Consider the following 14,019-nt stretch of genomic DNA (forward strand, 5'->3'; position numbering starts at 1 on the left):
TACGTAACGAAGTTGGTTCACTGCTGGCTACGAGTTAGCAATCAAACACAACAAAGGCTGTCACTTGAATGGCGTTTTGAGCTAACGTTAGCAATCATAGATGTTTGTAATGAGAAAAGTTTATTATTTTATGGATTTCACAAATTTCAGTATGACAGCCTTGGCGTTAAGCCGTAAACCGTTTAAATCTGAGCATGCATAACTCACATCTACACTCGACTCCCATCGGGTAGTGGACAGCGGTATATCTTTTTTATTCTACACATTCTTCCTTGTCAAAACCTCCTGCCTACATTACCCATAATGCAACTTTACTTTGCCATCGGACAGCCCTTTACGGCAGTGAACTGAACCTGTTATCTTTGCTGTCTTCAAAGCCACCAGACTCCTTTGACAAGAACAGTCACTTTACCTCACATCACTTAGGTTGGTTGTGTGTGTGTGTGTGTTAGATTTGATATAATGTGCAAAATATTGTTATTTTTACTTGGTGGTATAGCAAATGTGAGAATGTATTGCTGAAATATCCTTTCTTTGTGCTTTTTGGCCGGTTTAATTAGTTTATTTACCTGTGTGTAAAGTTGTTTGCATTTCGTCGTTATCTCAAGGAAATCAAGCATTATTTTCCCTTGCTATCTTTTACCGCATAGTAAATTCTCAGCTTCCGTATTGCAAGTCTTCAGCACTAACATAAAGCCCATGGCATGCCAAACAGTCATCTGTGTTTGTTTTATATTTGGGGCTTTTCCGCCCTTTAATTTTTGACAGGACAGCTAGGTGAGAAAGGGGAGAGAGAGAGAGAGGGGGAAGACATGCAAGAAATCATCACACGTCGGACTCGAACCCTGGACCTCTGCGTCGAGGCATAAACCTCTCAGTATATGTGCGCCTGCTCTACCCACTGAACCAACCCGGCATGCTTCAAAGTTATTCCCTTAGAACAGATCATCATGAGACACGATCAGTTTCCCCTTGAGGCTTTAATCTCATTTTCAGAAGCAGAGAAACAACATGAAAAATACATCAAATGCAAACAATCAGAATTTACCAAAGACCAACAAAAAAAAAATAATAAAAAAGTATAAGTTCGAAAAGGAGCCGGCAGAAGCAACTAGCTTATTAGGTCCTGCCCCTACTTCACAATATCATATTACAAAACAAATAGAAATGCAAATACAGCATATAATCTTTCAGGTCTTACAATAACTTACAATAATACAACAATATACAACAATACATTTACATTACAATTCTGTTCCTATGTTTCGGTCTATTCTTTTCTGTATTGGTCAAGTAATGATTTCTTTAATGTATTTTTGAACTGAATGATATTAAGGCTGTTTGATGTCATTGTTCAGTCCCCACAAACTGAAACGCACATGCTTTTAACAGCAGTTCGCACAAGAGCTTGTTTGAACATATAATGTCCTCTTAGATGATATCCCCCGTCTCTTTCATTAAACATTGCACGTATGTTACACGGTAAATTCTTTTCTTTAACTTTAAACATAAATTGTGCCAATTTGAATGTAACAATGTCCATACATTTCAGCAAATGTGAATTCAAAAACAGATGATTACCCAGTGTGATTTATTATCCTAATTGCTCTTTTTTGCCAACATGACAGATAATGTAAAATTTAAACAACAATTTACATTCACATATCACATTTTACCTGCTATTCAAATACATAGACACCATAAAGATATAATCAATAATCTAATAATTAACCAAAGGGTAGCCCCTACATTTTATCACATCTAATAATAATACCTTTTACTTATATAGCACGTTACACCATAAAGATATAATCAATAATCTAATAGTTAACCAAAGGGTAGCCCCTACATTTTATCACATCTAATAATAATACCTTTTACTTATATAGCACGTTACATGGTACTCACAGACACTTTACAGTAAAACCAGCACATTTATATATATTTCTTGAACTCAATAAATGTTAAGAAGAATACACTTTGACATGAATGAAAACAATCTTAAGTTATTTTTTAATTTATCATAGAATACCTGCACTATATTCTGGCTATCATTTGTATAATAATCAAAAGAGAATAAGTTTCGGGCACCAGTCTCCGTAGAAGAGAAGTTGATAGCCCATGCCTTAATTCTGTCTCATAATCCGAAGGTTTATAATAGTAACTTCATTACGCCGTGTATAGTGGCGGGATATACTCAAAACGCATAATCCAGTATTTATTTACCTAATAAGAACACACACTAATTAATCCAACTAAGCATTAATGAATGAAATACTGGAGTAGATAAAACTATCGATTATTAAGATGTTAATAGCAAACATTGAATTCTTTTTTTTGACAAACACGGCACTGCAGCTGAGATCTAAGAAGAGAGAATATACTAGAGAACCCAAATTTTCCCTAAATCTATATAGTCCTAGTCCTATATAGACCCAGAGAGCATCAATAGGCAGCGTTGTAGTACTGGAGATTGGTCTCTGTCTCAAGACCACTTTTTGAAGGTCTCGTCTTGGAATCGACCACATTTTTACTCGGTCTCTGATAAATAAGGACTCGGGATTTTATTTCAAGTCAGGTCAAGACCAAAACTGCAGGGATATCACTAAATTGCCTCTGCATTTGTCTAATTTTATGTGTTAACATCATTACTGTGATTGGATGTAAAACGTCCTGTTCCAAATGTAACCAATGACTTGACTAATTTCTAATTTGAAATGTCTAAATGTTGACCCTTTCTCCACTCCACCTTAACACACACGCCCAAGAAAGTGAATGCAGGTGACAGGAGAAGATGCTCTGGCTGTCTGGCACTGGTCTGGTCTTGGTCTTGACTCAGTCTCGACCCCTCAAAGTCTTGGTCTTGACTCGGTCTCGTCCTGTCTTGGTCTTGGTCTTGACTCGGTCTCGCCCTGTCTTGGTCTTGACTCAGTCTCAACCCCTCAAAGTCTTGGTCTTAACTCGGTCTCGTCCTGTCTTGGTCTTAGTCTTGACTCGGTCTCGTCCTGTCTTGGTCTTGGTCTTGACTTGGTCTCGCCCTGTCTTGGTCTTGGTCTTGACTCGGTCTCGCCCTGTCTTGGTCTTGGTCTTGACTCAGTCTCAACCCCTCAAAGTCTTGGTCTTAACTCGGTCTCGTCCTGTCTTGGTTTTGGTCTTGACTTGGTCTCGCCCTGTCTTGGTCTTGGTCTTGACTCGGTCTCGCCCTGTCTTGGTCTTAGTCTTGACTCGGTCTCGTCCTGTCTTGGTTTTGGTCTTGACTTGGTCTCGCCCTGTCTTGGTCTTGGTCTTGACTCGGTCTCGCCCTGTCTTGGTCTTGGTCTTGACTCGGTCTCGTCCTGTCTTAGTCTTGGTCTTGACTTGGTCTTGCCCTGTCTTGGTCTTAGTCTTGACTCGGTCTCGCCCTGTCTTGGTCTTGACTTGGTCTCGCCCTGTCTTGGTCTTAGTCTTGACTCGGTCTCGCCCTGTCTTGGTCTTGACTTGGTCTCGCCCTGTCTTGGTCTTGACTCGGTTTCGCTCTGTCTTGGTCTTGGTCTTGACTTGGTCTCGCCCTGTCTTGGTCTTGGTCTTGACTCGGTCTCACCCTGTCTTGGTCTTGGTCTTGACTCAGTCTCAACCCCTCAAAGTCTTGGTCTTAACTCGGTCTCGTCCTGTCTTGGTCTTAGTCTTGACTCGGTCTCGTCCTGTCTTGGTCTTGGTCTTGACTTGGTCTCGCCCTGTCTTGGTCTTGGTCTTGACTCGGTCTCGCCCTGTCTTGGTCTTGGTCTTGACTCAGTCTCAACCCCTCAAAGTCTTGGTCTTAACTCGGTCTCGTCCTGTCTTGGTCTTAGTCTTGACTCGGTCTCGTCCTGTCTTGGTCTTGGTCTTGACTTGGTCTCGCCCTGTCTTGGTCTTAGTCTTGACTCGGTCTCGCCCTGTCTTGGTCTTGGTCTTGACTTGGTCTCGCCCTGTCTTGGTCTTGACTCGGTTTCGCCCTGTCTTGGTCTTGACTCGGACACTCTGGTCTTGGTGATGACTTAGTCTCGGTTTACGTGGTCTTGACTACAACACTGTCAACAGGCAAGTTTTTACCTTCTCAGATGGAGGGATAGCTGAACGGATGACTGGACGGAGACCCGCCCACAGGGAGTTGACCCAGGAAAGTTGTGGCAGTGGTTCTGCCAGACCGGAGAACTTTGGTTTCCTCAACTGGTTGTTTCACTCACTCCACCTGGTCATTTCTGTTTCTCTGCATCGGCAGCTGAAACTTCGGGGCCAACACCACATAGTGACCGCGGTGCATCTCCTCCTTCTCCCACTGCCAAAATCTCCTGGATACGGGTGCTGGCATCTTCTAATTTTGGAGCCAGAGTCAGCGCAGTAGTGATAGGGTGGTGGAGCGGCGGTATCAAAGTCCAGTTCATACACCTGCCCGACCAATCACGAGTCAATCACAGCTGTCAATCATGACGTACGAAAAGTTAAAGCAGGATGGTCTTTTTGAACTGAAACAATTTCTCAAAGTCTCTACAAGCTTCTTCAGGGCTTCGTTCAAACTCAGTGGATCAGGGTTTTTGGGGGGGGTTTTACACAGATTTTTTTGTACAGTATATCTCAGATGTTTTCTTTTTTGTTTTTATACTGTAGATGTCTCCCAATCACAATGACAACCAACATCGGGACAACATAGTGACACATTCCTCTGAGAGATTTAATAAAACCTCTCAGGATTATCAGGAAGCTGCTGTTCCTCTCCTTTTGGTCTCACACTGGTCAGATCTTCAGACAGGATGAGTCTTGGACCAGCAGTGTTTGGGTCCAGAATTACAGGAGTGTAGGAGACCATCTCCTTCATCTTGTTCCAGATGTTGAAGCTCACTTTGCCCAGGTGTTTGGCCTCGTCTATCAGCTCTCCTGAGAGCTGCTGTGGATCATCCAGCTGCCGGACTCTTTCTACTGCACCCTTGTAGTTGAACAGGAATGAGACAGCTTCAGCTCTCAGCTGCTCCTCTATGGCTCTGACTGTGTCTGAAAGAGCTGCTATCTCTCTGTTCTTCTCCTTCATCCACTGACTCTTCTGCTCCACTTCCTCCCACAGTGCAGCCATCCTGGCCTCCTCTTCCTCTTCTAGAAACTTGTGAAGCATCTGATACTGCTCCTTAATCTGCATCTCTTTGCGTCGGGCCTGGACCTTCATGTGATCTGCTGTTTGATCACATTTTACTTGAACTCGTTCAAAAGCCTTTAACTTCTCCTTTGAGTGCTCCAGAGTTTTCTGAAGTGTCTTGCGTTTTTGCGCAGCTTCATCGATAGGTCTGATTGTGTGGTTGGTGTGTTTTTCTGAATCTCTGCAGATGACAAACACTGCCTGCTGATGGTCCAGAGAGAAGATTTTGAGTTCCTCAGAGTGCAGACTGCAAAACGCCTCTGAAGCTCTCTGGTCTCTCTCCTGTAAGAAACTCTCACACAGGTTCTTCAAAGCCACGTTTGAAGGTGGTTGCCTCATCGAAGAACTTCTCTTACAAGCTGGACACTTCATAAAGACTTCATAACAGACAGGACAGCAGAGATCTTCTTCTAATCTGGAAGCCATCGAGTCTCTTAATAAAGCAGGAAACACAGCAGATAGACAGCTCAGCCACTCCCTGTGCCCTAAAAGTTCCGTTCACTTTGAGTCTTCGTTCTTGTAAATGTCTGGTTCAGTTTGTGGATTCAGCAGCTGGTTAAAGTGGTAGTACTCCGGTGATCCCTCCTGTAGCTGTCCTCTCTCAGTGTTAGTGGTTTTAGTCTGAAGGTAGCTCCTTTTATCCGTCTCATATTGGGTGGGTGTGTGTGTGTCCTGGTTTGTCTATTGTGAGTCAGTTGAGGGGCAGAGCTGACCGACCGTTTGTCAGGTTAAAAACTTATTTTTTTAATGTGTTATGTCCCCGTTAGATACTTCTTACTTCCGTCTATGTCCAAAAATCCCCAAATGAATTGCATCAAATAATCTCAGCATTCAATTTAAATTCCTCATTTTCTTCCTTTATACTAAATGAAAATCATGATTTGTTCATTTCCTACAAATGTCATGCACCTGGACCTCTGGCCCCTTGACACAGAGAGGATCACTGTGACCCTGACAACAACAAGAACAGGCTTACCAACCAGACAAAGAAGAAATATAGAGAGGAATGAAGACAGTGGAGTGGGTGCCTGATTGTCTGAGTTGCAGATGTGTGTGTTTGCATGAACAGGGGGAAGTAAAACTGCCGGTAGCAACAGATAATAAGAAGAATCACAACTCAATATCAGCGTGATTGTGTGAATGTATGTGTGTAGATTTGCATTTACAGTTGTAAAGGTTTGAATTAGATGTTATATATTGATGTTGTTCTTCTTTCCTTTAATAATAATTATGTTTGTGTTATTGTGTGACTTTGGTGTTTTAATGATTTGATTCAGATTCACTAAACTCACACAATAACACTAACTAACTAACTAACCGACGGAGGCAGCGGTAGAGCAGCAACTCCCATGTTCTGCGAGGTAAAATTACTGTTTTTGTCAAAGGAGTCTGGTGGCTTTGAAGAGAGCAGAGATAACGTCTTCAGTTCCCCGTCGTAAAGGGCTGTCTGACAGCAAGGTAAAGCTCTGAAAATATCCTAAATCAAGCGTCCACTTAAACTGATATAGATGTTTTTAGGAGTCTAAATGCGTTCACCTGCTGCCCCCGTCCACAGCGGTACATTGCTTACCAACCCTGTCTCCAAAAAATGACGTTCCCAATGAACGTATGTTACGTACTGTAAGTTAAGTGCATTACATCAGTCAATGTTGACTTGAAAGTCCTGTGGGGTTTTTTGACCTATCCATCCACCCCAACCTCCTCCCTACGCAAACTTTGAACGTGGACTTTGATAATCTCTGTGATCTCTCCTGTTAGAAATTCTCACAGCTTCTTTAAAGCCAAGTTGCCTCTTTGAAGATCTTCTCTTAAAAACTGGACACTCTTTGATTTGTTGCTCTGTTCCCCAGTTCTGCAGCAACATAACATCATGACATCGCGTAAACATACACGCCTACTTTCTTAAGACAAGTGGCGTGTTATCTGTACGCATTTTGAGCTATCCGCGTGTATGTCTACGCTGTATACAGCGGACATAAACATACACCCCACTTGGCGTGTTATTGCGTAAACATACACGCCACTTTCATAAGCCAAGTGCGTGTTATCTGTACGCATTATGAGCGCCGTATACAGCGGACTGGTTGGGTTTAGGAAAAGAAGAAAGATACAGTTGGGTTTAGGAAACGTAACACATGGGACACGAAGGAAACGTGACCCGCGGGACACAATCCCCGGTCTCCTGGGTGAAAGTCCTGTGTTTGACCCATCCTCCCCGACCAACCTCCCTACGCGGCTATGGCGTAAATTCACACACAATCGCAAGGTAATATAAGTCAACGGAGGCCAAACGGCATTGATAAACATGCTAAAAAGCGAGTATGCATCTTGATAACACGCCAAAAATGGCATACGAATTGGCTTGTCATACATATGCCACTTCATGAGATCAGTCTGGCTGCAGACAGTCTTTACAGAAGCTGTGGCTACATGACAGGAGGACAGGATCTTTAAAGACTTCAAAACAAACAGGACTGCAGAGATCTTCCTCTAATCTGGAAGCTGTTTAGTGTCTGAGTGAAGCAGAAAACACAGCAGGCAGACGGCTCAGTCTCCCTGTTCTCTGAAAGTTAGGCAGCAGCTGGTTGAAGTGGTAGTCTTCTAGTATCCCCTCCTGTAGCTGTCCTCTCTCACTGAAAGTGGTTTTACTCTCTGAAGGTAAATCTAATCATCAATCTGGTTAAGAAATGATCCAAAAATTCAATTTACATTCCCCGTTTTCTTCTTTATACTAACTGCAAATCATGATTTGTTCATTTCCTACAAATGCCATGCACCTGGACCTCTGGCCCCTTGACACAGAGAGGATCACTGTGACCCTGACAACAACAAGAACAGGCTTACCAACCAGACAAAGAAGAAATATAGAGAGGAATGAAGACAGTGGAGTGGGTGCCTGATTGTCTGAGTTGCAGATGTGTGTGTTTGCATGAACAGGGGGAAGTAAAACTGCCGGTAGCAACAGAGAATAAGAAGAATCACAACTCAATATCAGCGTGATTGTGTGAATGTATGTGTGTAGATTTGCATTTACAGTTGTAAAGGTTTGAATTAGATGTTATATATTGATGTTGTTCTTCTTTCCTTTAATAATAATTATGTTTGTGTTATTGTGTGACTTTGGAGTTTTAAAGATTTAATTCAGATTCACTAAACTCACACAATAACACTAACTAACTAACTAACCGACGGAGGCAGCGGTAGAGCAGCAACTCCCGTGTTCTGAGAGGTAAAATTACTGTTTTTGTCGAAGGAGTCTGGTGGCTTTGAAGAGAGCAGAGATAACGTCTTCAGTTCCCCGTCGTAAAGGGCTGTCTGACAGCAAGGTAAAGCTCTGAAAATATCCTAAATCAAGCGTCCACTTAAACTGATATAGATGTTTTTAGGAGTCTAAAAGTGTTCAGCTGCTGCCCCCGTCCACAGCGGTACATTGCTTACCAACCCTGTCTCCAAAAAATGAAGTTCCCAATCAACGTACGTTACGTACTGTAAGTTAAGTGCATTACATCAGTCAATGTTGATGTGAAAGTCCTGCATTTTTTTTTTTTGACCCATCCATCCACCCATCCAATGGTGTGATGAGGCCTTTCTCCAATTAAACGCCACAAAAACCAAGGATATGGTCATTGATTTTAGGAAAGTATCCCCTACCACCATCTAAGACTTTCATTAAGGGAACCGGAATTGAGTTTGTTGAACAGTACAAGTATCTGGGAACCGTCATCGATTAAAAACCTGAAGTTTGATGTGAATTGTGATGCAGTCTGTAAGAAGGGACAGCAACGTTTGTACTTACTTAGGAAGTTAAACACTTTGAATGTAGATAGGAAAATGATGTCCTTATTTTATAAATCTTTTATTGAATCGGTTCTTACTTTTGCCATGATTGCTTGGTATGGTAACCTGAACATCAGGGCCAAAAACCACCTCAGCCATATTGTAAAGGTGGCTAGTGAGGTGATAGGTTTCCCACAGTCCCCCTTGATGGTTATCTTTGACCAGCAAGTACTCAGCAAGGCCCGGTCTATATTAGACTGCACAACCCACCCCCTTCACTCTGAGTTCGTAATACTCCCCTCAGGTCTCAGATTTAGAGTACCTCGGTTCAAGACCAATAGGAGTAAAAACTCCTTTGTCCCATCTGCAATAACTCGGCTTAATTTGCACATGTATATAGTACTTTTTTGTTTTGTTTTTAGAGATTGCTCCAGTGGTGATAAATGGTGTTGCGTGTATTACATACAGGAAAGCTTTTTGAAACCTTTTTGTACTCATGTCTTGGATTTTTTTGCCTTGTCTATTTGTATGTTGCTTGAATGTGTTTCTTTTTTGATCTTTCACTCCTGACTGCATATCAAGTTTCCCATTTGGGATAATAAAGTGACTGAACTGAACTGTACCCCGACCTCCTCCCTACGCAAACTTTGAATGTGGACTTTGATAATCTCTGTGATCTCTCCTGTTAGAAACTCTCACAGGTTCTTGAAAGCCAAGTTGCCTCTTCGAAGATTTTCTCTTACAAACTGGACACTCTTTGATTTGTTGCTCTGTCCACCAGTTCAGTCTTTACAGAAGCTGTGGCTACAGTGTGGTTTAGTGTCTGAGTGAAGCAGAAAACACAGCAGGCAGACGGCTCAGTCTCCCTGTTCTCTGAAAGTTAGGCAGCAGCTGGTTGAAGTGGTAGTGTTCCAGTATCCCCTCCTGTAGCTGTCCTCTCTCACTGAAAGTGGTTTTTACGCTCTGAAGGTAAATCTAATCATGAGTCTGGTTAAGAAATGATCAAAAAATTCAATTTACATTCCCCGTTTTCTCCTTTATACTAACTGCAAATCATGATTTGCTCATTTCCTACAAATGTCATGCACCTGGACCTCTGGCCCCTTGACACAGAGAGGAATACTGTGACCCTGACAACAACAAGAACAGGCTTACCAACCAGACAAAGAAGAAATATAGAGAGGAATGAAGACAGTGGAGTGGGTGCCTGATTGTCTGAGTTGCAGATGTGTGTGTTTGCATGAAGAGCGGGAAGTAAAACTGCCGGTAGCAACAGAGAATAAGAAGAATCACAACTCTGTGAGTTAATAAATACCCAATATCAGCGTGATTGCGTGTAGATTTGCATTTATATTGTTGAAAAGCGTTGCATCAGGTGTTTTTTCTTTTTCTTTCTTTTTTGTTTCCTTCAATCATAACTATGTTTTTTGTTATTGTGTGACTTTGGTGAATCCCAACTAAACCTTAAAAACACTAAAGTCTCACAATAACACAGACAAACTAACCGACAGAGGCAGCGGTAGCAGCAACTCCCGTGTTCTGCGAGGTAAAAAAACTTTTTTTTCAAAAGAGTCTGGTGGCTTTGAAGAGAGCAGAGATAACGTCTTCAGTTCCCCGTCGTAACGGGATGTCCGACCCTGATTCTTCACTGGGCGCATCTGGGCTGCGTTCCGGTTTTGTTCCGTCCTCTGCCACGCGCCACACCACACCAGGAGTGTCTCAGAAGCGGAGAGTCTTGCTGCCCCACTCGCAGATTATATCGTGTAAGTACTTTACAGAACAATCAGGTGTTTATTAAGCTAGTATCTACCAGTGGTGGAGTCTATGTGATACGCAGGTATACGCAGTATACCCACTAAGAAAGCTCCAGGATTTCCATATACCCACTTATAAATGCCCAATGACACGCAGCAACATACTTTCCAATTATATTTTTGACATATTTAGAATTGTCATCTGTGTTTTTTTTATCTTCGCATAGGCTAAATAAAGGTATTTCCACCGTAAATTCGTGCATAAAAGTGTATCAGAATACAGGAAATGAAGTCTTTGATGCTCAAAATTTCCCTGGTGGAGGGCACCCAGACTTCCCGATATGATATGCTCCCACCCAATGTCCCATTCTGGCCCATATATATATATATATATATATATATATACACAGTACAGTATACCCACTGCAATACATTAGACTACACCACTGGTATCTACCTTCCACTCCAAGCACTCCTACAGTTAAACTCAATGCCTTCTCTTTTCTGGCGTTGTCCTGATAAAATAGATCTGTGATGTCATATTATGTTATTCCATCTCCAAGATGAATCCCTCATTGTCAGTGGTGTTGTAGAGGAGACATATACGATATTGGGGTAAACTGACTGGATGCTCTCGCTGTTTTACTTCCTGCCCAGCTGTCCGAACGGCCTGCGGCTCGCGTGAAAATAGACCTGGCGCATATCTTTAAGGGAGCGGACCAGAGAGTAGCGTTATGCACGCTTCCGAAACGCAGCGCAGATGCGCCCAGTGGAAAATAGGGGTAACGGCAAGGTAAAGTGGTGAAAATATTCTAAATATAGCGTACACCTAAACTGATATAGATGTTTTAGGTGTCTTAAATGCATTTAGCTGCTGCCCCCGTCCACAGCAGGACATTGTTTAAGCGTGATTTATGCTTCTGCGTAAAATCTACTCCGTGGCTACGTAGTAGGTATGTGGAGACACCAACCCTACGCCAGACCCTACGCCGTAGCCTGACGTGCACCTCTCAAAAAATGTAACTACATGTCGCGGTGACTTGTGTCTCTCGGTTGTGGCTTGGTAGCGTTGCATTTCCCCTGACTTATTTCCTGGTTCTCCTTCTCCATAAACAACATGACATCAAGGAGACGGTTAACTTCTCCTGCTCCAGATTTCCCACCGTGGTCAGAACGAACACGGGAGACACTTTGTTTCTCTCACTATAACTCTAGAGTCACTACTCACTCTGAAGATAATCACCATCATTCTCTCACTCGCTCTACCACACACACACACACACACACACACACACACACACACACACACGCCGGCCCGCGAATTTACGAATCCTACTATGGCCATGCCAAGACCCGCCCTTCAATCACTACTATTGGCCAGGCGTCCATGCTTACGCGAGGTAATGTAACCCCATTTGTTCAGGTCCTATCCCCTGACCTATATTATCCTAACCTTATCCACTCGAGGTCAATGCCTAACCCCGACCAATCGAGCCGCTATTTGGCATCCCTGCTATTCAAAAGATCGACGCAAACACCAACGCACAAGTATAACCTTCAGGCCACTTACGTACACTATGTCGAAAGCTCTTTTTGGAGCCTCCGCGGTACCATAAATCAGACTTTAGCTTCCATGTCGGTACTTCTGTCTGCTTCTCCAAACAGGGGGCGTGTCAACCGCCATCTACTGTAGCTAACACACTGACTATGGAGAAGTAGCTCATACAAACACACACTCAAAACATCTGAACTATTCCTTTAATTTACTAAATTTTTTTATCATGAAGTAAAGAGAGCTCTTATTTTAAAAGGGATCTGTGGAGCAAATCTTAGCCCGAATTCTTGACCGTCTCCCTTTTATCTGTATTTCTGAAAGAAAAATGGTTTAAAACAAAATAACACTCTTTGTTTTTGTCTCAGCAGCAGTAAAACAACAACACACAGCGATTGCAATAATACTATTGTGGGTTCACCTCATCTACAGATAGACGCTACAACACTGCAATACAACTGTAACCATGGAAACATGAATAAATCCAGTCACACTTTCATTATCCTCTGACACAAACAAATGTTTCCTCTGAAGGAATTAAAGGACACGTCTGTGGTTTTGCATGTTTCAGCCTGTTAACTACACACAGTACACTTTACATCGCCGCCCACCATTGTTTTAGCTTTTTTATTTAAATGTAATCTTCCCTCCTGCAGCCGGTGGTTTGATTATATTTAGGAATGGTATGAAAGTCTAGCCTGGGAAAACCCTGACGAACTTCTGGCAAATTTTAGATCTGCTCTGCAAGTCAGTCTGGCCAAGAGCCCATTCGAGCCCATTTCTAATTTTTCCAAAATTGAGGCACCAATCACAATCGTTGAGGCGGGCTTTACACGATGATGATAGCGCAGTGACGGCGAGCAGCTTTTTGTTTACATTCAACATGACGGCCACTGAAGCGCAGCAACCCGTTGATGCCGCCGTCGCTGCTACATCACCCGGATCATTGGTCTGATTGGTTGAAGGACTATCCAATTGCGCCCAGAGGCATTTGAGCGGCGTCCGTTGGTGACGCCCCTTTGGAAATGGGCTGTGAATGAAGCTTCCCCAGACCCACTCTCAGTTACAACTGAGAAGGGTCTGGTGTCAACCAAGGCTAATGAAAGTCTCCTTGAACTCACAACTTGACCTGGAGTTCAATGTTATGTCTGCTTTTATTTCATTTTATTTAACCCTTGTGTTGTCTTCCGTTCGGCCATGCATCATCCTCCCTGGGCCAAAACTGAAAATGTTCACATGTGGCGCTTTTTTCAATGTTTTTGGCGCTTTTTTGTTTTGGAGCTCAACATTACAAAAACGAAGGAGCTTTGCTGTGGGGGCAGAGACAAGGCATCACCTCTGTTCCAGCCACTTAGCATCCAGGGTCAGCTAGTGGAACAAGTGGAGGTATTTCAGTACCTGGGCACAGAAATAAACACTTCCCTGTCCTTTTCACAACACACAGACACAACATACAAAAAAGCACAACAACGTCTCCACCTGCTCAGAAAACTCAGAATCTTTCAGATCAGTAAGGACGTGTTAACTTTGGTTTACCGCTCCCTCATTGAATCAGTTCTCACTTTCAATATCTCTTCCTGGTACAACTAACTCACCATCAAACACAAAATGAGACTTTCACGCATAGTGAATCACGCTGCCAAAATAACTGGCTCCCCCCATCCCCCCCTATCTGAGCTGTACAGCCGCTCAGTGATCAGCCAATGAAGCCAACCTGGTCACAGAGGACCCCTCTCACCCCCTCCATCACTCCTTCCAGCTATTACCATCAGGCAGGCGTTTTAGTGTACCAC

Source organism: Sander lucioperca, chromosome 7 (genome assembly GCF_008315115.2).
Source record: "Sander lucioperca isolate FBNREF2018 chromosome 7, SLUC_FBN_1.2, whole genome shotgun sequence".
NCBI classification, from domain to species: Eukaryota; Metazoa; Chordata; class Actinopteri; order Perciformes; family Percidae; genus Sander; species Sander lucioperca.